The sequence below is a fragment of the Hyperolius riggenbachi genome, chromosome 1 (genome assembly GCF_040937935.1).
Source record: "Hyperolius riggenbachi isolate aHypRig1 chromosome 1, aHypRig1.pri, whole genome shotgun sequence".
NCBI lineage: Eukaryota > Metazoa > Chordata > Amphibia > Anura > Hyperoliidae > Hyperolius > Hyperolius riggenbachi.
The window spans coordinates 226,804,305-226,830,001 of record NC_090646.1 but is presented as its reverse complement, the minus strand read 5'-3'; the positions used below and the strand labels follow the sequence as shown (position 1 = coordinate 226,830,001).

The 25,697-nt window shown below is 42.6% G+C and overlaps 1 long non-coding RNA gene across 1 annotated transcript; it reads right to left on the bottom strand.

Annotated features, from left to right (window-relative positions):
* Positions 1 to 1,772: 1,772 nt before the first annotated feature.
* LOC137547215 (uncharacterized) lies at positions 1,773 to 14,111 on the bottom strand. The gene is made up of 3 exons (XR_011026522.1): positions 13,845 to 14,111; positions 13,217 to 13,409; positions 1,773 to 1,846 (listed from the first exon to the last, which is right to left on the bottom strand). It is a non-coding gene; the product is annotated as an uncharacterized lncRNA (long non-coding RNA).
* Positions 14,112 to 25,697: the final 11,586 nt, after the last annotated feature.

The following is a 25,697-nucleotide window of genomic DNA, read 5'->3' as shown; positions in this document are numbered from 1 at the left end:
ATGCATTTTAAAGGAAACTAGTAATGTCACCTTTTAAATTACACTTCATGTTTTCCTTAAGTAATTACACACATGATAGACTTGACCATGACCAGTATGACAAAGAAAGGTTAGAGCTGCCTCCAAACAGACAGAATCATGTCCTGATGACTGCACATGCTGTAGGAAGTATGTTAGCCATACTTTCTATATGACCATGGAATAATGGGGACCAACATAACAAGGTGGTAAGCAGGGGCATAACTACAGGGGAGCAGCCCTGTAACCACAGGGAGGCTCAGAAAGTAAGGAGGTCCCAACTACTACTTAACTCCCTCTAATAAAGGGATCCATGCTCCTTCAGATCAGGTGTTTTTGTGCATACATGTATTCTTGCCGTTGCTTTTGCGCAGGGTGAGCTACTTTGGTTTTTGTTGCTACACTTGTTATGGATGTGAGAATTACGCTGTCCACTTGTTTTATAAGCCTTGAAAGTTGGGCCCCCAGGATGAGAGGTCACCAGTGTTAGGCAGGAGAAATGATGTGAACATTGGTGGGTCCCATTCAAGTGTAGCTAGGGGACTCCCATAATTTATAGTTCCACCACTGGTGGTGAGGCTCAGGGAGGTGGGCACAGATCAAGTTTTGTTTCTGTGGGGGAGGATTCATGAGTTTAGCCATGTTCCTTTCACCACTAATTATAAAACAGCTAACACAGCATGCCTTATGGCAGGGGACCCCTAAACTTTTTTCGTCAAGGGGCGGATTAACATACTTCAGACGGCTAGGGAGCCGGAACATACATAAAATTATGTTGAAAGGCAATATATTGAATCTAGGTATTGACTCCCCCCAATCATGCCTGGAGGAGAACTCCCAGCAGCAGCCATTCAGTCATGCGGCGCCCGAAGAATGTCTTTGTGCACCAGACAGTGAAGCATACCCAGGTGATAACCTGCCGTCCAGTTGGACAGCAGTGTCAACTGATGCAGAATTGGATTGGAAGACAGCGAATTACTGCTCACTGGCTTCTATAGTGTGTAGGTGGGTGGTGCCAGCACTGCTTTTCTATATGCGGGTCGCCCACATTTAAAGGTGCAGTGGATCACATCTATAAGTTATACTTTTTGTGTTGGGGGGGCAGTGAAAAAACCCTCGGCAGGCCACACTTGACCCGCAGGCTGTAGTTTGAGGACCACTGCCTTATAGTGTTGATTCATTTGCAATTGACTTACCACGTTATTTATCAATATGGAGGTGGTTTATTCCATATATATATATATATAGTAGTAATAAGCACTATCACTGGCTGAATTTCATCATTTAGCATTAGCATCGCTATCCAGTAACAAGACAAGACAAGACAAATAACATTTACATTGTGCTTTTCTCCTAGCGCTTTTAGAGGTGGAGCCGCTTAGGGCACACTCCAGGGGTAACCAGGAGCGTTAGGGAGCCTTGCCCAAAGACTCCTTACTGTATTGAGTACTGGCTTGAGCAGGACATTTTTGTTTATTGTGATTGGACACACATCATAATAAATGCAAGGAGAGGTACATTAGCCTCATAGAGCAGTAAATACAAATCAATTTATAAACTGACCCCTAAGTCACCATTTCATCTGAGCAACTGCTCATTTATTTTACTGAACAATAAATATCAATATCATACTATAACAAATACTAATTGTCTCGATGCTGTAAGGAAATTTATGAAAGGTATCCTCTGTTCCAGGCTGTACTATCCATTATGAGGAAAACAAAGTTGTCTCCAAGGCATGAATAATAAGCGAAGGTCAGATGACAGACATGTATGCCAAGTCTGCACTATTCATTTGTCCTGTCTTCATACAAATGTATGACCCTTTCTGCTTCATACAAGAGAATTAATTGCACCGCATAAGGGAAAGGGAAGATAATACACAGTGCAGAGGATTTACATTATTCCACTCATACACTTAGCAAATGTCAAGGAATAATAGAGACGATTAAGCAGAATATGACAGTAACATGTAAAAGTATAAAGAATATACACTTGTGCAGCATTCAGGGAAACAGGCATAAAGTAGGTAATCAGTAACAGAAAACCAAGGCTGTTTTAAAACAATAGCAAGAGTATTCTGACAGCCTTAAAAGGTCACCGGGTCAGCAAAGGTCAGAAGAATGTTTAAGGAAAAGTCAATTTGCTATATAGGTCATTATTGGCCCATATGCAATTAACTTTTTCTCCTGAGTTTTCACCTAGGTGATATTTCCAACGTTGTCAATAAAATGTGTTTTAACCCACCAGCAAGCAAGAAAATACTTAAAATAGTATTGATAGATTTCCACATACCTTTTGTTGCCTTTTAACCACTCTGCAAGCACCTAATGCACTATGGCGGCCGCAGAGTGGCTCCCTTGTTCCTCCGTCATGTCATATGGTGTCATCTCGCTCCTCGCAAGATTAGACGGGAGCTCGCAAGCAAACAATGCGGAGCTCCATGATCAGCCTGCCAGCTCGGTTGGCAAGCTGAGATTGTTACATGGGGGGAGAAATCTATCTATGTAGAGCTGCCATCTGACGCAGCACTGCACAGTATATTGCCTTGTCAATTAACTGTCCCACGGAGGGGCTCGCAATCTAATTCCTATCATAGGCATACGCCTATGTATGTATAGTGCAGTGTACCTATGGAAGTCTAGGGTCAATTTAGGAGAGGGGGGAAAATAAGAAATAATAGGCTTTTTTATTAAAAAAAAAATGCTATTGTAAACTAATAAAAAAAAAAAAAAAATACATTGCAGCAGCAATCAGAGACCACTAAACGAAAGCTCCATAAGGGCCCTTTTCCACTAGAGCGATTGTGATTGCTGAATCGCAAAATCGCAAATCGCTAGTGATTTTTAAATCGCTAGGGTTGTTACTTTATCATAGAAATCATGAGAAGTATTTTCCACTACTGTGATTCGATTTGGAAATCGCTAATCGCAAATCGCAATCGCTTGCTGGAGCAATTTTTAAAATGATAATGCAATGCAAATGAAAATCGCAAATCGCAATCGCATAACAGAATTAATGAAAAATCGCAATCGCAATCACTGGCGTTTGTGATTTGTGATTGTGATTGCTAGTGGAAAAGGGCCCTAAGTGGCAAGAAAAGGAAATAAAATTTAATTCAAGTATTTTTTTTTTTTGCTTGCTGGTAATTTAAAAGTGATTTAAAGAGTAACTGTCAGGCATGAAAACCAAAATCAATTCTCTATTTCTATCTGTTGAACAGATAAAAAGGAATTGGATGCTAAAAAGGCTATGCCTAACTTCAAAATCAATCTTACTTTTTTTATTGCAGATATTAATCCTCATGTCCCCAGCTCTTACTCGTATGCAGTAATCAGCCGCAAAAGAGAAGTTGCAGTGCATGCTGGGGCAGGGGGAGTTCTCCTTTACTTTTCTTTCCTTCTCCACAGACACAGCTAGTTCAGCCTGATTGGCTGCACCTTGTGTCACTCTCATGCCTATTCTTTTCTATTCCTTTCTCATTAGCCGCCTCCATGTCTTCCACCGTCCACCCCCTCCCCGCACTCCAGCTGCATCGACACGCATCCCTGCCACTTCAGTGGGCACCTCCGCATTAATGGGATCCTCCTGGCCCTGCTACCATTTCCATAAGGATTTCCCCTGCATTTACCCTCAACCATGTAGCATCCCCACTTGGCGCTCGTCCTGCAGCATTATAGAGCTTAGTGAGGAAGAATATATGCAGTGCACACAGACTCACCTCAACATGGTTCCAGGCGATGGAGCTGCATTTATTTTTCCCGTAATGCGCTGCGCTGTTAGCACTGTAATGCTGTGAGACGAGTGGGGATGCTGCAAGGTTTATTTATTTTATAAAATTTACTGAAATCAAATTGTGGACAGTGCAATACATCTTTCATGTAAGTAGAGCAAGTATTTATCTTCTTATATATGTTTTTTTTTTTTCCTGGCATAGTATGGCTGACAGCTCCTCTTTAAAAAGCTTTTTATTGGCAAGTTTGAAAATATCACTTGGGAGAAAACTCAGGAGAAAAAGTGAATTGAATATGGCCCATTGAGTTACATGTGACCAGTCTTAAACATCAAGGCCCATATGCAATTACATTTTTCACCCAAGTTTTCTCCTAGGAGATAATTTTTCATCTTTGATTTAAAATAACTTTCCAGCACTTTTCAACTAAAAAAGTACCAAAAAGTAAATGAAAAAATATTATCAAAATTATTTTGAGCATTTTCTTGCTTTCTAATGGCTTTAAATGCATTTTATTAACAAATTTAAAAATATCACCCAGAAGAAAACTCAGGTGAAAAGTGATTTGCATGTGGCCCAAGTGACTTAAATCATAAATGGATTCAAGAAAATGTATACATATGTATGCTAACTCATTTTACATTACCAACAGACTAGGAATGCAGACATCAAACCAACAAGCGTTGATTCCAACGTTGATTACTGGAATCAATGCTTGTTAGTTTGATGTCTGCATTTCTGCATTTCTGCATTTCGACTAACACTGGACCATACTTTATTTGCAACAGACTAGGCAGCACTTTACTATCTGGACAGCTGCATGAGTGTATCCACTAGGGTGCACTTAAGGTCCATACCCACCACACAATTCTTCCTGGCTGCAGCAGTATCTGAATCACACCAGAAAAAAGCATGCAGCTAATCTTGTCAGACCTGACAATAATGTCAGAAACGCCTGATCTGCTGCATGCTTGTTCTGCTGCATGCTTGTTCAGGGTCTATGGCTGAAAGTATTAGAGGCAGAGGATCAGCTGGACATCCAGGCAAATGGTATTGCTTAAAAGGAAATAAATATGGCAGCATCTGTATCCTTCTCATTTCAGTTGTCTTTTAAGATCCCTGGCGACTCCCGCCCAAAGTACCACAATCCCTTGACGTCTCGTAGCGCCCCTCGTGTAACATCGCACATACCCACCGGCCGGAAGATGAAGGTAAATGGATCGCCAGAGCGCTGGTCCTCAGGGAAACGTCACTGGATTAATTTCCCTGCATCGCTTGGTGAGTACTTAGCTTTAAACACTTAAACACTTCTAAAGAAAAACAAGTACAATACTTTATATTAACCAATTCCCCACCACAGGTTTTTTCCCCTTAAAAACCAGAGCAATTTTCACACATCATGCTCCTCACATTCATGCACCAATAACTTTATTGCTACTTATCACACTGAAATGATCTACACATTGGCCCATATGCAATTAACTTTTTCACCTGAGTTTTCTCCTAGGTGGAATTTTCAAACTTGTCAATAAAATGTCTTTTAAACCACCAGAAAGCAAAAAAAATATTTAAAATAATTTGATATTACTTTTTCACCTACTTTTTGGTACTCTTTCCATTGCAAAGTGCTAAAAAGTTATTCTAAATCAAAGATGAAAAATTATCTCCTGGGAGAAAAGTCAGGTGAAAAAGAGAATTGCATATGGTTGTTATTTTTGCATATTGGTTTTTTTTTCACCAAAAATTAGGCTTTGGGTGGTACTTTTTGCTAAGAATTATTTTATTTATCACAGAGGCGCTCACACACTTTATGGACCTGAACCAGTTTTATATGCTCCTGTACTGCCTGATGAAGCGGGACTGTTGACCGCAAAACGCGTTGCGATTTTATGGAGCTGTGAATAAATTGTATATTTTTTACTCTGCATTTGAGTATATGTCCACTACCAGAGGGAGGTAAGTCCACCTCGACTGCCCTCTTTTTATCATTTTTAGAACATTATTTTACTCTGCTTGGCGCCTCTGTTCGTACATATTACAGCACATTTTATTTATATGAATTTAAAGGAAGTAGCAAGAGAAAATGAAAAAAAAAAATATTATTATTTCTCATTTTTCAGCCTTTATAGCTTTAAAATAAAATATGCTACAATAGATAAAACCCACACGTTTTATTTACCCATATGTTCTGTTGATTACAATGTTTAAATTGTGTCCCTAGTACAATGTATGGTGACAATATTTTACTTGGTAATAAAGTTTTTTTCTGTTTGTGTTTCTTTACACTATATCAATAATTATAAACCTTAATTTGTAAAAATAATAGTGATATACCCTTATGACATACATATTAAAAAAGCTGAGTCCCTAAGGTAACTATTTATGATTATATTTTTAATGCTATCACTTTTTTTCATAACTACTGTTTTATTTTGGTAACTGTAGCGGACCCCTGGTGCTGAAGTGAAGTGCACAGGGGCATAGGTACAAGGTACCGCCGCGCTGTACCGCTTAATAAAGGATGGAAACAATTTGCTTTGTTTTTGCTAAACCTAAAGCAAAGTACCCATGGAAAGAGGGATTGGAAAATGTGCGTCAATGAACGATTGTTCTCTGACCCATCTTTCAAAATCTTGACTTTATTGAAAATCTTAATAATCGTCTGCAATATAACCCATCGAGGCATTCATGCAAAACATTTGTCATGGGTAATCGGACATCTTTAATAATTGTTTTATTCATTTTTGTTAAACAATGTTGCAGGATGTTGTAAAAAATGATCGCTCATTGCAAAAAAAAATTGTCAAAAATCTTCCCGTGGGCATGGACCTTTAAGGCCTGCACCCACAACACAGTTTTCCTAATGATTTTTCTGACAACTGGCAATACTTTGAGTGACAAGTTGTCATTTCTGCTCTCGCAACGTGGGTACAGGCACTCGATCAGCATTTAGCATTGCGTGATAACGACCGTCACTGCCCCCGGCTGTCCCCTCGGCCAAAGCCTCAGACCTCGATCAGCGGGCGACCAGATAGACCGGGCGCTTGGACCTAGCGGACACCGCTTCCGCATATACAGCGTGGTGCGCCTGGCGCACGCTCTATCTGGTCGGGTCGCCTGCTGATCGAGGTCTGACGCTGCTGGCTTGCGAGGTGAGGGGGGCATCTGTTACTCACTACCTAACGGGGGTCCCTGTCTTTCACTACCTAACGGCGTCCCTGTCACTCACTATCTAATGGGGGTCCCTGTCACTCACTATCTAATGGGTGTCCCTGTCACTCACTACCTAACGGGTGTACCTGTCACTCCCTATCTAACGGGGGTCCCTGTCACTCACTACCTAATGGGGGTCCCTGTCACTCACTATCTAACGGGGGGGCCTGTCACTCACTATCTAACTGTGGTCCCTGTCACTCACTATCTAACGAGGGTCCCGGTCACTCACTACCTAACTGGAGGCGCCTGTCACTGACTACCTAACGGGGGTCCCTGTCACTCACTACCTAACTGGGGCACCTTTCACTCACTACCTAACGGGGGTCCCTGTCACTCACTACCTAACTGGGGGTGCCTGTCACTCACTACCTAACGGGGGTCCCTGTCACTCACTACCTAACGGGGGTCCCTGTCACTCACTATCTAACGGGAGTCCCTGTCACTCACTACCTTACTGGAGGCACCTGTCACTCACTACCTAACGGGGGTCCCTGTCACTCACTACCTAAATGGGGGTCCCTGTCACTCACTACCTAACCTGGTGGTCCCTGTCACTCACTACCTAACCTGGTGGTCCCTGTCACTCACTACCTAACCTGGGGGTCCCTGTCACTCACTACCTAACTGGGGGTCCCTGTCACTCATTACCTAACCTGGTGGTCCCTGTCACTTACTACCTAACCTGGTGGTCCCTGTCACTCACTACCTAACCTGGTGGTCCCTGTCACTCACTACTTAACCTGGTGGTCCCTCTCACTCACTACCTAACCTGGTGGTCCCTGTCACTCACTACCTAACCTGGTGGTCCCTGTCACTCACTATCTAACCTGGTGGTACCTGTCACTCACTACCTAACCTGGTGGTCCCTGTCACTCACTATCTAACCTGGTGGTCCCTGTCACTCACTACCTAACCTGGGGGGCACCTGTCACTCACTATCTAACCTGGTGGTCCCTGTCACTCACTATCTAACCTGGTGGTCCCTGTCACTCACTATCTAACCTGGTGGTCCCTGTCACTCACTACCTAACCTGGTGGTCCCTGTCACTCACTACCTAACCTGGGGGGTGCCTGTCACTCACTACCTAACCTGGGGGTGCCTGTCACTCACTACCTAACCTGGTGGTCCCTGTCACTCACTATCTAACCTGGTGGTCCCTGTCACTCACTACCTGACCAGGGGGGCGCCTGTCACTCACTATCTAACCTGGTGGTCCCTGTCACTCACTATCTAACCTGGTGGTCCCTGTCACTCACTATCTAACCTGGTGGTCCCTGTCACTCACTATCTAACCTGGTGGTCCCTGTCACTCACTACCTAACCTGGGGGGCGCCTGTCACTCACTACCTAACCTGGGGGTGCCTGTCACTCACTAGCTAACCGGGGGGTCCCTGTCACTCATTACCTAACCTGGGGGGCCCCTGTCACTACCTAAACTGGGGGACTCCTGGCGCTACCTTAACTAGGGGGCACCTGTCACTACCTAAACTATCCAGGCCAGCCAGCCCAGCATCAACACCAGCTAACCAGCCCAGAATCACTGTCAAAAAGGCCACAGCATCACCACCAGTCAGGCCAGCATTTACTTCAACCAGCCAAGCACAGCCCAGCATCACCGCCAGCCAGCCCGGCCACCGCATCACCGCCAGCCAACCCAGCCACAGCATCACTGCCAACCCAGCCACAGCATCGGCCACAGCATCACCGCCAGACAACCCGGCCACAGCATCACTGCCAGCCAGGCCACAGCATCACTGCCAGGCCTTTCAGCCCACACATCATCCCCAATCCAGCCAAAAACAGTATTGCCAGGCACAGCAGCCAGTAGAGGAGAATTCAGAAGCCAGGTGAGAGGTGTCTACCATATTAAGGGGGCATTCTGCCTATTTATGTGAAATGCTCTCTATTTATGTGCCTCATGACTGCTGAATTTGTCTTGTTGGGAGCCTCATGATTTGTTGGGGGCCTCAAGATTGCTGAATTTGTCTTGTTGGGGGCCTCATGGTTGCTGAATTTGTCTTGTTGGGGGCCTCATGATTTGTTGGGGGCCTCATGATTGCTGAATTTGTCATGTCGGGGGCCTCACGATTGCTGAATTTGTCATGTCAGGGGCCTCACGATTGCTGAATTTGTCATGTTGGGGGCCTCACGATTGCTGAATTTGTCATGTCGGGGGCCTCACGATTGCTGAATTTGTCTTGATAGAGGCCTCACTATTGCTGAATTTGTCTTGATAGGGGCCTCACGATTGCTGAATTTGTCATGCTGGGGGCCTCATGATTGCTGAATTTGTCTTAATAGGGGCCTCATGATTGCTGAATTTGTTTTGTTGGGGGTCACATGATTGCTAACTGCGAGACTATGGGAAAAGCTGAATCCTCATCATATGAGACAATAGCATTAAACCTACTTTTTTAGCTTTTTAAAACAGAAAATAAAACTGGGAGGTTCTAAACAATTGAATACATTTTTCAGGAGTAGGATGGATGAAATTGTTTATCTTCACAGCCTGGTACACACATACAATTTTGATTAGCCAATTTTAGTTTTGTTCATCAAATTCATTGTCTGTTAGCCCACTTACTGCACGGGGGTGGTAAAATTGGTCAGTGATTGACCAATCAAAATTGTATGTGCATATACATCTTTGATCTATGCCTATACTGATTGTAAATTATCTAAATAAAGGACAGGGGGCTCCATCCAATATTTCGATGGGCAGGCCCGTTATCTGCAGCTTACACCGCTGCTAAGTTCATGTACATTTGGCCCCACCCACGGCCACGCCCACTCACACCATGGCCATGCCCATTTTTGCTGCGGCGCGCTGCGTGCTCCGCATGTACCTATTGCCCACAGGTGCCCCCGATCTTCAAGGACCCTAGAAACGCCCCTGAAATCAAATGAACCTGAAACTAAAACATAAGAAACTGGACGTGTCCCACAACATGCACAGTACATTGTTAGTGACGTTACCTCCATTCTATGTTTTGAATGCATATTGACAGAACAAAAAGACTCACTATTTGTAATCTCACTCTGAATTTGTAATCTTCCATTTTTATATTGATACATATGATCAAAACCTTATGTTTTTCTTTCAGTTGTTCTGTTCCAATCTATCCATAACACTAAGCTCTTTGACATCTATTGAAGTCATACTAGTAAGTAGTGATGATAATGATAATGGTTTTGTTGGTCTGTTGAACAGATTACAGGAACATACTGGGCAAACCATTGGGGGTTTGTAATGGTAGAAAGATTAGGAATCCCTGCTGTAGGGATTAGACAGCAATGAAGTGAAAGAACAAGTTAAGTATTGGTGAGGTTGGCTAAAAATAGAGAATTATTTTGTTAATAACATGGCAAACCTTATGTTTTCACAATGGTGTAATCTGTCTTTACTTTGACAAAATCTATATTAAAATTGGATCAGTATGGAGAAGATAGTATATATAGGGCAAGGATGGTAGACAGATTCAGAAAAATGTTGTACTTCACAGTATTTGGTGGAGATATATTGTGGATCATTGCTTAATTCATTTTGCACAGATGGGATACAATTGGAACATGGTGCATTGAGAGTTAAACCCTGAGATCTGGTAAAGCCAAGTTTGAACGTTGCAGGGAAAATGAATCCCTCAGAGGGGGCCAGTACTGCCCGTTCTAACTTCTTGATAGGAAATGAGAACACTGAGTACTGAAAACACTTTTGCATCACACACCATTGTTTATTAATAACCAAGACATCTAAAACAAACCAAAATATCTTCCAAACTAGACGCAGGTAAAAATCACACACAATTTGGATATTATTGTGTACTCTAACTGTGCTATAGGGAACATGTTATTACTGCTGCAGGTTAAGGCTGCAAATGTTTACCACCTAACATGAAAGCGGACCTGAACTCAGAACTTCCTCACTGCTCTAAAAGATAAGCAGCAGCATTATAACCTTTAAAGAAAAACATTTAGTTGTCACAGCTGATACAAATCCTGCAATAAATCTGCAGTGTGTCTACTTCCTGCTTTCATGGAAGCAGACATAAGGTGAATATCCTGTATTTACAAATTAGCTGGTCTGCTGAGGCAGCCAGCGGACACAGCTGAGAGATAAAATTACAGTTGTATTTAGTCACAGATGAGGGGAAATTAGATAGGCTAAACTCTCTAAATACATACAGGGTGCATGTCTCTATGTTTATAGTAATAAACTGTCTAACTGTCTAATACACTAGACAGTCTAACAATGGTATGGCACTGTGATGGATGAAGAGGACCTTGCAACTATATGTTTTTTATGGACATTACTGAGCAGTATATATGAAAGTGGTGAATCCATTCACTATATCAAGATAGCTTGATAGATAAACATTAAGGGCCCTTTTCCACTAGCGGCGTTTGCGATGCTGAATCGCAAAATCGCAAACCGCTAGTGATTTTGAAATCGCTATGGTTTGCTTTTTAACATAGGAATCGCGGTAGGTAATTTCCACTACCGCGATTCGTTTTTGACTCAAACGCGATCGCACTGTGGAGCGATCTTTGCCGTGATTTTGCTATGCAGTGCATTGCATAGCAAAATCGTGAACGCAATCGCCGGGAAGTTTCCTGCACTTGCGATTCAGCAATCGCTAGCGTTTAGCGCGAACGCTAGCGATTGCTAGTGGAAAAGGGCCCTAAGTGGGCATTATGTTCCTGAAACTGAGACTCACCAAAGGGAAAGAGGCAAATGAGCACATTGGCCTTGATTCATCATTGTCTTTGAGATAACTTTTTCGAGTTTGTTAAATTACCGAATTCGAGTTTATCGATTTCTAGTTGTATTCATCAAGGTTTTTCCGCATTCGGTGTGAATTCGATAAAATATCGATAACAATTCGGTAACCATTCGGTAACGTGTCGATATTTCCATTTTACAGTGGTAATTTAACACAAGGCCATAAGATTCCCATGGAATTGTGGGTAAAAGGCAGTCCTTTGAACACTACGTAGCAACATTCTGAATAGGGCTTAACACCTGGACCAGGATTCTGGAAGTGGCTTGGGACAATCCCACAATTTCGCCAGCTGCGGCTTGATAGGAGCCTTTTCTAAAAAAAAAAATATAGTGCAGCTAGAAAATTAGTTAACCCTGGCACTGCCTGTGTTCTCTTACAAGATGATTCAAGAGAAATGCAGATGTCCTGTTATAGCAAATAAATCTATTCTCTTGCAAATTGATATGGTTCTAGACCTTATTCTTGCCCTTCTGCGCCTTTGATTCACTCTCAGCTGATACCGAACCACTTCAAATGGCTCCATCTTCTCTGTCAGCAATGATCTGACAGGAATAACGACAGAGCAGTGAAGGAGCTAACTAATCCTAAATGTAACGCTAAACCAAGCCCACTTTCATTTTCATGAATTGCTCTTTCTTCCATTTTAACGCATCACTAACGAATGATTACCGAATTATTACCGAATGCTCGCTAACAGCTGTAGATAAATTTGATGAATCCTGAAATCAACTTAACGAATTCAGTATTTTACAGAGCTGTCGTTAACCAATTCGATAAGTCTTGATGAATCGAGGCCATTATCTTCTGTGCTGCCGTATGCCATGCGCTCATGTGCCACCATTTCATCCCTCCACTCCTCTCTATACATGCTTCTTGGCTGTAGCTGAACAGAGAGTTTATATAATTGTCATTCCTGAAAACATTGTCCTAACCTGGCCCATGGGTGGCATTAATTGAGTAGGTGTATGAGGCTTAACATCTGGCAGGTGGTTGCCACCTCCTCAGGTGTATGGGTAATATCAAGCTGTTCACAAATACCCAACACTTCCATGGGAGTAGTTGACAGCCGCTGAACTCACTCTTTGGTTTCGTCTATGTGAACTAGCCATTAGAATCATAATTATGTTATAAAAAGTCTTCACTTGCATAAACCACTCTGGTGTTATATACTTTCCCCTTTTCTTAAAATTAGCATAGCCCCTCCACTAAGGGCCATTTTACACTAGCCACGATCTGCTGAAAAAAGTGGATCACCGTTTTTTTTCCGATCGTTAGTGCACTGTGATTTACATATAAATTTTGATGCATTTTTCAATTACCACGTTTCGATTATCCGCAAATCATAATCGTCGGGCTTCACGATAATTGGTGTGATCCTTTTAATAGTATGTGCTCTGCAATATCTCCCCAGTACCCAACCCAACAATCACAATCTAGCTAACAATAAGTTTCTATGAAAATACTCACCTTCAGAACTCTGATGATGGAGCCAAGGCAAAGATCTCCATGCCCAAAAGATCTGCACTGGGAAAATCAAATCCGAGATTGCACAGTCAAGTCAATGCAGGCCACTGGCCAGCAACTGTAGGCTTCTTCTGATCCTTGGCTCCTGTGTATATTTGGTGCAGGGAGCTCCATTTATTAGAACAAATTGCTGGCCCTGTTGCCAAGAAGGCCAGATATCAGGAATCACCCAGTTAAAACCATGTCACACAAATGTAAAAATCACATTTGTAAAAAAGATCTATCCAACAGAAACCAATACACTTGTAGTATTACTCCATTTTTCCTTTATTACCCTCTAACATTCTTTTAGTTTGAGGGTGGGGCAAGGATCTTGTATTTTGTCCTTTTTTTCTGGAAGTCTGGTTTAAATAAAATTTTCCCGGCTTTGACATGTGCACATTTATTTATTAAAATAAGTTATTATACTCAAAAAACAAAATAAAACAATGTTACAATTGTCCTGTGCTCCGTAGTACTGATTTTCAATGATTTTTTTTCTATGCAAATAAATTATATAGACAATTTTAAAACACTGTGCATACAGATATGAGATATGATAACGACTGTACAGTCAATTTCATGTACTTACTACATAATAAAATCCAATCAATTTGATGCTTGTGATGAAAGGCCTAAAAGGTCTTAAAAGTGACAGTTGCTAAGCAGTTTTTGGCATAATCAATAACATATGGAATTTCAGCAAACGGAAAGCCTGGAACATCCTTGCTATCATAACAGAGACTGTTAATTATTGCTCAGTTAAACGAACAATCAAATCCATTTATAGGTCTTCTTAGACAGTGCAGGTGGGAGAGGCAATCATTCACTCAACGAGGTACTTACTGGCACATCTGATAGCACTGTCAAAGATGCTATTATTTATACATTACACAAATGTCCTGATCAATAGCTGTATAGTGACATGAGGAATTGTGACACACGTTTACACAAAACGATCAGCAAATATTTAGTTTTAAAAAGCTGCTATTGGCATGTTATCAAATCTATGAGGGTTTTTTTTTTTGTCCTCTTTTCTCTTTGGTTAATAGGTTTTGAAAACACTGGAACAGAAGAGTTTTGGCAGGCTAACAGTTTTTTCATTGCTTGATAAAGGCATGAAAAGCACTTCTAGGGCTTTCCCCACAAAGCAAATAATCAGGTTGAAAAAAGTACAATTTGTCATGACAAAATCAATGAATGGCTCGAAAACTGGTGAAAAAAAAAAGTTAAATTATCTAATGAATGGTGATTAAATACCAGATATATTGTGTCCTTTCAGTATGCTCAAGCATAACTTTCACAATGACATCATTTAGAGAAACAACTGTGGAATCTCAGTAGCTACTTACCAAAAAAAAGTGTAGTAAAATATGAGCTATCCCTTAATACCAAATAGTAGTCAGTAGCTAGAGTGACCAGACGTCCCGGATTGCCCGGGGCGCGTCCCGGAATTGGGGTCCGCTGTCCCAGGCTGCATGAGGTCCCGGGAAACGTCCCGCTTTTAGCAGCGGGACGTCCTGGCCTCGGGACTCTGGTCACTGTATTGCATGAAATGGCAGCGGTGTCTATAGACGCCATGCCAGTTCATTGCCCGCAGCCCCGCTCCAGCCTCCTTAGTCTTCCGGTGTTCCGACACCGGCAGGCGAGCAGGGCTACGGCAAGATGGGGACTATTTGTGTCTCCAGTACAGGGCTTCAGGCGCCATCTTGCCCTGCACTCTGAGCGCGGGAGACTGTAGGAGAAACAAGACGGTCCCAGGAGCAGCGTGCCAGAGGAGGCTTCTGCCAGGTGAGTAAATGCTTGTTTTTTCAGGTGAACTGTGCCCCCATTGCATTTATTTTCTGGTGACATGTTTGCCCCCATTGCGTTTATTTTCTGGTGACATGTTTTCCCCCATTGCGTTTATTTTCTGGTGACATGTTTGCCCCCATTGCATTTATTTTCTGGTGACATGTTTGCCCCCATTGCATTTATTTTCTGGTGACATGTTTGCCCCCATTGCGTTTATTTTCTGGTGACATGTTTGCCCCCATTGCGTTTATTTTCTGGTGAAATGTTTGCCCGTAGTGCGTTTATTTACTGGTGACATGTTTGTCCGCAGTGCGTTTATTTTCTGGTGAAATGTTTGCCCGTAGTGCGTTTATTTTCTGGTGACATGTTTGCCCGCAGTGCGTTTATTTTCTGGTGAAATGTTTGCCCGCAGTGTGTTTATTTTCTGGTGAAATGTTTGCCCGCAGTGCATTTATTTTCTGGTGAAATGTTTGCCCGCAGTGCGTTTATTTTCTGATGAAATGTTTGCTCGCAGTGCGTTTATTTTCTGGTGAAATGTTTGCCCGCAGTGCGTTTATTTTCTGGTGAAATGTTTGCCCGCAGTGTGTTTATTTTGTGCTGACATGTTTGCCCGCAGTGCGTTTATTTTGTGCTGACATGTTGCCCGCAGTGCGTTTATTTTGTGCTGACATGTTTGCCCGCAGTGTGTTTATTTTGTGCTGACATGTTTGCCTGCAGTGCGTTTATTTTGTACTGACGTTGCCCACAGTGCGTTTATTTTGTGCTGACATGTTGCCCGCATTGCGTTTATTTTGTATTGAAATGTTGCCCACATTGCGTTTATTTTGTACTGACGTTGCCCACAGTGCGTTTATTTTGTGCTGACATGTTTGCCTACAGTGCTTTTATTTTGTGCCCGCAATGCGTTTATTTTGTGCTGACATGTTGCCCACAATGCGTTTATTTTGTGCTGACATGTTGCCCATTGCGTTTATTTTGTGCTGACATGTTGACCATTGCGTTTATTTTGTGCTGAAAGTTTGCCCACATTGCGTTTATTTTCTGGTGTCTGGGGTAACTGTTGCTGCATTTATTATTTAATGGTCATAGTTGGCTATGTTTGTTGCTTTGGGGTTACGGTATACTATTAAATAGCATCACACAGTTTCTGCACACCCATGATGCGAAACCTCGTCTGACCACATCATGGCGTAAACACTGCTTTCTTATGCCTCACTGTTACATCATTATGTTAGCTCCGCCCATACAATGTCATGTCCACACCCATTTTTCAGCGCGGCGCCCCCCCCGGTCCCAGGTTTAACCAACAAAAAAATGGTCACTCTACAGTAGCATATTTAGGGAAAACAGTGCCTATGGCAACCATTAAAAGTGCACAGTGCAGACAAGCTGAGTGGGTGTTGGGTAGGAAAAGGAAGGGGAAGAGTCCAAAAATTTAAGGTACTGTCCCAACCTGAAAGGTATGTGTCCAAGCTGAAGTGAAGCATGGCCGATAAAAAGCAAAAGGTCAGCAAATACATGTCCCCACAAAACGATGTATGGGCAGATCGACTAAATGACAGATCTCTCTCTAAACAAATCTGATCAGAGAGATTTGTTGCCCACATACAATACAGACCAATTCCTGATTGGTTTCAGTATGGAATCGCTCGTGAATTGGCCTCATGATGTCGCCTCCGCCGCTGTCCCCTCAATATTAATGTGCTCCCCTTCCTCTGTGTATTGTAATAATCCATGCTCCAGCTGTGGTGACTCCCACTTTCCTCCGCTGCTTCCACTGAGCACCCCGGACACACATAGCAACCATCACGTGGAAGTACAAATAGCATGTGGCGCGAGTGACTTCACACACACGCACCCGGCGGCACTCGGAGAAGGGGCGGACGAGATCGTGAGTCACCGCAGCTGAAACAGATGAGATACCAATGCATGGGCACCCAGGAAAGGGAGGGGGCACATTTATATGTAAGGGGACACAGTGATAACCACGTTGAGCCGAGATATTACCAGCATGCTCGATTAATACACTTGGCCAATATCAGCCTGAAAATGGTGGAATTGTAGATCAGGCATGCTTGTTGCGGCACCGATTTTAATTCAATAAAATTATAAAATCGGATGGTCGATCAGGCTGAAACATCGCTAGATGTATGGACAGCTTAATTCAACCAGATGTTTCCTTGAGTTAGGCTGGACATGAGTTGTCTGAAATTATTGCTGGCTCTAGGACAGCTTTAGCATATGAACAAGTCCATTGTCCAAGCTAAGCAACAAACATAAATATATATTTTAATATATTTTAAAATTAAAAATACAGTTTTAAGACTTAATGTGTTTTGTGATTATAACAGTATAGAGCAAGAATCAAATGTTCACACTCTCAATAAATTATAAGATTACAGTTTTCATAAGTTTTTAACCTTCAGGATAAAAATGTGTTGATCTACAGTATTGTAAAAATGCAAAAAGAATCTCCACGATAGTAAACAATAGTAGTATAATAATCATAATAATAATAATCTGTCACAATAATAACAAACAATGCTATTATGAATGCTAAAGATATAATATTAGCATTGCCTGATTTGTCAGATTTTTGCAATACTGAGAAAGAAATATGCCATCAGAAATAGTATGTGATGGTTTGGGACACTGTGTATATGGCAGATTAATGCAGTCTAGTCAATTCTGGTCCAGTTCCAAGTGCATGCAACTTGCATTCAAGCAGAAAAAAATGAAAATCTCACTGATGATCATCTCTAATCACCATACAATCAGATTGTGATGTGTGTGGCCCTATTTGCTGGGGAGTGCACTTCAGCTATGCTTTCTGCTTTACCTCATCATGCATACCCCTTCTTTCAATATTTTCCTTCTGTAAGTGGTACAAGTGTTATTCTATGGGTGTCACAAAGTCTTACCTCATTAGGAATAAAAACCCCAGACTCTATGCTATAATTTTCTTGTCCACAAGTGTGTAAGAGCCAGGCGGTGCAGGGATGCTGTAAAACGTCAGTCCTTAAATTCTGCAATGATAAAACAGACTCCTGGGATTAACAAGCCTGTCAAGTGGAACTCTCTGAAGTGCTTATTTGTTTAGAAGGGCAGCCTAATTCGTCATGAGGGAGCGATAAAGGTGGAAAGACTCCAACACAATAAATGAAGTCTACTGAAATGTATGTTCCGGGTATGATTGTAACAAGGAGATAAAAGCTGTTATCTCACCTAGAAAATGGTATTAAAATGAAATATGTTACATGTGCTCATCATGTCACATTTTAGATCCCTTTTATTTCTTCTGGATTAAAATAATACAGCCTTATCTGTCAGAAATTTATTATATTGCCATAGAGGAAAATGAGCAAAATTGCTTTGCTACACTTTTGGCACAGAGTTAGAGCTTTGCATTTTTTTTTTTTTTACATTTACCAGTATCCTTTGATTTTCTAAATATAGAATTGGGTTACACACTAGAGTATTTTGTAAGAAACATTTAAATTAATAAATGAGGGTTTAAATGTCAATTCAAGGGATTATTTTAGGTATCGGAAAAATATACAAACTCTTGGGTTTGTAAATAAAAACGGAGTAAATATCATGCATAATAACGTACATCTGCTAAAAAATAGATTCCACTATGTTTAATTTTTTTTCAATTAACAAAACTTTATTGACCGAAAAAAAAAACCACATTCTTCAGAAATGTGCAGAAATCGAAAAAACTGATTTCTGCAGAAATACGCAAATACGGAAAGTCAATTTTTCGAAAAATGGAAATTTTGTCAGAATCAAAAATCCATCCCTACTTATGTGTAGCTTTGTATGATAGGGTTAGGAATTTTAACTGGATCCTTTGAGTTTTGCAGCCATTGGAGGGGGGTTCATTTATTATCACTGTATCCAAAGTTTATTAAACGTTTTACTACAGTAAAGCTATGTACATGCTTTACATTTTCCAACTTAACTGGAAATCCAAAGTGTGTAGAGATGTCCTCCAATAACTCTGACCTACCCATTTATAGAGCTGGTGCCTAGGGATTTTCCAGGAGCCTGGTTGACCCCAAGCGTACCAAATCTTACAGAAAAAGACAGGCAGCCAGCAGCTGCTATTGTTCCTAGGGCCCTATTTCACCTTAACCCATCTTTGTCCCCGTAGCAATCCATCAGGAAGTTCCTACAGCCAGGGCAGTTTCTAGTCTAAATTTCACCCAGGGCGAGGGTGTAAAAATCGCCCCCCCCCACACACACACACACACACCATGGAGCCCGGTATAGGTGCCCACAGTATAGGCTACCTAGGTATGTGCCACCAGTATAGGTTAGATAAGTAGGTGCCCACAGTATAGGTTAGATAGGTAGGTGCCCGCAGTATAGGTTAGATAGGTAGGTGACTGCAGCATAGCTTAGATAGGAAGGTGACTGCAGTATAGCTTAGGTAGGTAAGTGATTGCAGCATAGCTTAGATAGGTAGGTGACTGCAGTATAGGTTAGATAGGTAAGTGACTGCATATAGGTTAGATAGGTAAGTGACTGCAGTATAGGTTAGATCGGTAAGTGACTGCAGTATAGGTTAGGTAGGTAAGTGATTGCAGTATAGGTTAGATAGCTAGGTGACTGCAGTATAGGTTAGATAGGTAGGTGCCCGCAGTATAGGTTAGATAGGTAGGTGACTGCAGTATAGGTTAGATAGGTCTGTGACTGCAGTATAGGTTAGATAGGTCGGTGACTGCAATATAGGTTAGATAGGTAAGTGACTGCAGTATAGGTTAGGTAGGTAAGTGATTGCAGTATAGGTTAGATAGCTAGGTGATTGCAGTATAAGTTAGATAGGTAGGTGCCCGCAGTATAGGTTAGATAGGTCGATGACTGCAGTATAGGTTAGATAGGTTGGTGACTGCAGTATAGGTTAGCTAGGTAAGTGATTGCAGTATAGGTTAGATAGCTAGGTGACTGCAGTATAGGTTGGATAGGTAGGTGCCCACAGTATAGGTTAGATAGGTAGGTGCCCGCAGTATAGGTTAGATAGGTAGGTGCCCGCAGTATAGGTTAGATAGGTAGGTGACTGCAGTATAGGTTAGATAGGTCAGTGACTGCAGTATAGCTTAGATAGGTAGGTGACTGCAGTATAGCTTAGATAGGTAGGTGACTGCAGTATAGGTTAGGTAGGTAAGTGATTGCAGTATAGGTTAGATAGGTAGGTGACTGTAGTATAGGTTAGATAGGTAGGTGGCCGCAGTATAGGTTAGATAGGTAGGTGCCCGCAGTATAGGTTAGATAGGTAGGTGACTGCAGTATAGGTTAGATAGGTCGGTGACTGCAGTATAACTTAGATAGGTAGGTGACTGCAGTATAGGTTAGATAGTTAAGTGATTGCAGTATAGGTTAGATAGGTAGGTGACTGCAGTATAGGTTAGGTAGGTAGGTGCCTGCTGTATAGGTTAGGTAGGTAGGTGCCTGCTGTATAGGTTAGGTAGGTAGGTGCCTGCAGTATAGGTTAGGTAGGTAGGTGCCTGCAGTATAGGTTAGGTAGGTAGGTGCCTGCTTTATAGGTTAGGTAGGTAGGTGACTGCAGTATAGCTTAGATAGGTAGGTGACTGCAGTATAGGTTAGGTAGGTAAGTGATTGCAGTATAGGTTAGATAGGTAGGTGACTGTAGTATAGGTTAGATAGGTAGGTGGCCGCAGTATAGGTTAGATAGGTAGGTGCCCGCAGTATAGGTTAGATAGGTAGGTGACTGCAGTATAGGTTAGATAGGTCGGTGACTGCAGTATAACTTAGATAGGTAGGTGACTGCAGTATAGGTTAGATAGTTAAGTGATTGCAGTATAGGTTAGATAGGTAGGTGACTGCAGTATAGGTTAGGTAGGTAGGTGCCTGCTGTATAGGTTAGGTAGGTAGGTGCCTGCTGTATAGGTTAGGTAGGTAGGTGCCTGCAGTATAGGTTAGGTAGGTAGGTGCCTGCAGTATAGGTTAGGTAGGTAGGTGCCTGCTTTATAGGTTAGGTAGATAGGTGCCTGCTGTATAGGTTAGGTAGGTAGGTGCCTGCTGTATAGGTTAGGTAGGTAGGTGCCTGCTGTATAGGTTAGGTAGGTAGGTAGGTGCCTTCAGTATAGGTTAGATAGGTAGGTGCCTGCTGTATAGGTTAGGTAGGTAGGTGCCTGCTGTATAGGTTAGGTAGGTAGGTGCCTGCTGTATAGGTTAGGTAGGTAGGTGCCTGCAGTATAGGTTAGGTAGGTAGGTGCCTGCAGTATAGGTTAGGTAGGTAGGTGCCTGCAGTATAGGTTAGGTAGGTAGGTGCCTGCTGTATAGGTTAGGTAGGTAGGTGCCTGCTGTATAGGTTAGGTAGGTAGGTGCCTGCTGTATAGGTTAGGTAGGTAGGTGCCTGCTGTATAGGTTAGGTAGGTAGGTGCCTGCAGTATAGGTTAGGTAGGTAGGTGCCTGCTGTATAGGTTAGGTAGGTAGGTGCCTGCTGTATAGGTTAGGTAGGTAGGTAGGTTCCTGCAGTATAGGTTAGGTAGGTAGGTGCCTGCTGTATAGGTTAGGTAGGTAGGTGCCTGCTGTATAGGTTAGGTAGGTAGGTGCCTGCTGTATAGGTTAGGTAGGTAGGTGCCTGCTGTATAGGTTAGGTAGGTAGGTGCCTGCTGTATAGGTTAGGTAGGTAGGTGCCTGCTGTATAGGTTAGGTAGGTAATTGACTGCAGTGGCGGTGGGAGCGGGCATAATATTAATACCTCACCTTTTTTCAGCCGAATAGCTGATCTCACGCTGCTTCAATGTACTTCCTTTCTCGGCATCTGTCTCAGTAACAGCGCCCCCTGTGTTGACATGCGGTACATCATCACAGGGGGCGCCGTTACTGAGACAGATGCCAAGAAAGGAGGTACATTGAAGCAGCGTGAGATCGGCTATCCGGCTGAAGGAAGAACATGAGTTATTACTATTATGCTCGCTCCCACCGCCACTGCGCCCTCTCCTGCAGCAAGAATCCAGCGCCCCGGGCGATTGCACGCATCGCACGCCCATAGAAACGGGGCTGCATACAGCATGGTGCTGTTGTGTGTCCTCCATCTGCATAGAACAGAACATGCTGCTTGACTGGGAGCTAAACCGAGTGTCTTTATGTTAACAATGTGGAAAAATAGTTCTGTCTGCTCTAGCTTTTTTCATTGTCAGAAGACCACAGCAGTGTGTAGATGTCTGCTGATGGTACCCTGTCATTTGCGACTGCTTAGAGACTGATTCTTAGATGAATTTCTTTTCTATCATCATAAACAGTCAAAATGGGGAACTATTACTCTTCTGCATAAGGTTATGTTGTTTATAAGGAAAGTTGTAAAGAGAAGCATGTTGCCCATCCTAGGGTTTCATCTGCACTGGGAACTCAGTGTTGAAAGCGGATCCGAGATGAAAAACTAACTATAACAAGTAAATTGTCTATATATCTTATCTAAAGTTTAGATAGTTTACACAGCAAAGCTAGCTGCAATCAGCTTAAATAGTTTATGATTATTTATTCCTGTAATACAATGAGGGCAGCCATGTTCTGTTTGTCACATGCTAAGGGCTGGAGATGCTATCAGCTTGCCTGTGTGTAATGTGACAAATTCAGTCCCCTCTCCTCTTCCCTCCTACCCTCTGCCTCTGAAATCTCTGGCTAGTAAGCTCCTCCTGCTCCTACCCAGACTGAGCTCCCATAAGCCCTTGCTACAGTGCCAAGGCACTCTAAAAAGCTGTGGCGAGGCTTGTTTAGTTTATAGGGAATTAGAGGATTAAAACAAAACAAAAAAAAGTATTTGGCATGAGGAATGCCCTATAAACTATATGAAAGGAACACAATTTGCAATGAGTAAAAGTTTATCTCAGATCCACTTTAATGGCTTTGAAGCAGATGCATTGTTGTTCTGTAATTGTTCTTAGACATAGCTGTAAGTTCTCAAGGTAAAGGCTGAGTAGGCAAAGATCTCTCACAAAATGGCTGCAAGGCCCGAGGGCTACTACAGTGCTTTTTACAATCGCAAAAATGTTAGCATTTAAGACTGCGATTAAGCACTGTGATTTTCTGCAAGATTCCCTAAGAAGTCTTAAAGTATCTTGTGTGAATACTTAATCCTACTTCCAACTACTGAATCTGAGAGAGCCTAGGGCCCCGTTCACACTTGCGTTTTGGCAAGTAAACGGACCGGATCCTGATCGGATCCTGGTCGGTTCCTGATCGGATCAGGACCTGATCCTGATCAGAATCGCACAGTTCCGATCCGGATCCGGTCCGTTTGTGTCAGGCATGCATCAGGCTGCCATCCGGATCCGTGGGCAAAAAATAGTGAAATTTAAATAAAAAAATGTTGGGGTCAGCAGAAGGTGCACCTGGTGCACCTGTAGAATCAGGTTCCTCTGCTGTAGGCCTCACCTCCACCTCCGATATTCTGCCAAACAGCTCCAGCACGTCTGTCACTGCTGCTCCACTCCAGACATGCTTGGCCCATGTGTCCCCATCCGAAATGGCCGCGTGGATACGCATAGGAAGTGGGGTAGAACGTCAGGGTTTTGTAGGCAGTGTGTTCAGTGCCTTCCGTTCCCCATTGGTTTCTGTGTTCCGGATGGTGCTGTCAGGCTCAGGTCCGGCTCCGGTCCGGGTGCGTGGGCCAGAGATCCGGACCCAAAAAATAGCGCATGTTGGAAAAGTGTCCGGAGTCCGGATCCGGTCCGGCTCCGTACTGTACGGAACGGACACGTGTGAACGTCCGCATAGACTTTGCATTGCCATGCAGAAGGTATGTTCTGTTTGTACAGTATACGGTCCGGATCAGATCAGGAAAATCCGGACAGGGAACGCTAATGTGAACCGGGCCTAAGCACTTTGAGTCCTATGGGAGAAAAGCACTATAGAAATTTTATTGTATTGTATTGTTACCAGAGATGAAACATTAAAAAGATTTTATACATACCTGGGGCTTCCTCCATCCCCATCCGCTCCGGTTGCTTCCACGCCACCATCCTCCGTTGCCCGCAGCTTCGGGAACCGGGTCCCGTCACTTACATCAGTTGGAGCGAGTCTAACGTAAAAGAAGTGCGCTGTTTACGTATCTCTCCAGCAGCCGCTGGAGAAATACATAGAGGGCGCACTTCTGTGTAGCTGGCCATGACTGACGTCAGTGACGGAACCCGGTTCCTGAAGCTGCGGGCAGCGGAGGACGGTAGCGTGGGAGCGATCAAAGCGGATGGGGCTGGAGGAAGACCTAGGTATGTATAAAATCCTTTTAATGTTTCAGTTCTGAGTCCCTTTAAAGTAATGTAATTTTATCATGCATTCCTTTGATGCCATCGTTTTGGGATTGCTCTGAAAATGCTGTAAGCAACACTTTTGAGATCACTCCATGATTGCAATGTGTCAGTGGAACCACCCTCTTAGGTTTCCACTGTTGCAGTGCTTTTCTGATTGTAAGCACTGTAAAAGCACTCGTAGTGGGCTCCAGCCCTTATAGATACATGAACAAGAGTGCCCAAAAGCCTGATTCTCAATGTGTACCAGATTATATCCCCTTGTTGTCCATGGTCTGAATATTGTCTGGTTGTCTTGTACTGACCTCTAACATCTGATGCTGCATGGTAGACAAACACTTCTGGCTCTTAACTCTGATTCCTTTATGTGTAGATAGTATTATTCCCAGGAACTCCTGACCCTGTCAGTAGAACCTGCTGATCCTGTTAGTCCTAATTATGTAGCCATCTGAATGGAAGGGATTGGAAGGGATTAACTTTATTAAAAAATACTTTACTGTGATATTTTTCACCACTAGTAAGTGTTTTTTTTTTTTTGTACATTTTCTTTCACTTTTGTTATTATGAATGGGCATGGCTCCTGATCATTCCAGGCACAGCAATTGGCTCGGGGAACACTTGTTTCCCTTCACCAATCGCTTTCACGTAAATGCTGCACGTATTGAGTGAGCGACGCGCACACATGCGCTCGCACCCAATAGATATGAATACATGTCCATTTAGACTTTAGGAGCTTCTATTTGGACTACTATAGTTGTCCAGACAGACTCAAGTGGTTAAATAATGCTGGCATTTTCCACAGTGTTTTACACAGGTCATTGACCAATTTGTGTTACTAACCGTTCCTCAGAGGAGCTCACAATCGAATGTCCCTACCATAGATTAGTCTAATTTGCATGCCCAACTTGTGAGGAAGCCTGCTTTAAGGATGTAAGAAGAAAATTGTGTTTCCAATAGAAAACCCACAAAACGACATGGGTAAATACAAGTACCATGCAGGTAGTGTCATGTTCTGGCCATGGTTTGAACCTGGGACTAAGACCAGAATGCTAACTCAACAACCATGTTGCCTAGTTGTAATCTAGAATTACTTGGTATTTCTTATTTAAAGGACTGACACCTATACATATAAACATACCCCACAGTATATTTTATTAAAGTGCAATTGAACCCTTTGCCCTCTCATACAAACATACTGGAAATCAGTGGTTCACTTTTTGCGATCTAATTTAATTCTCCCTGTCTCGCTGTCAGTATATGAATGCATGTTGGCAATCCTCTCTGATATGCCTTGTAACATTGTAAAAAAAAAAGCTCATTAAACTTTTGTTTTTCTATGCTAGGAAAGCCTTGCTACTAAAATGAAAGCAGCC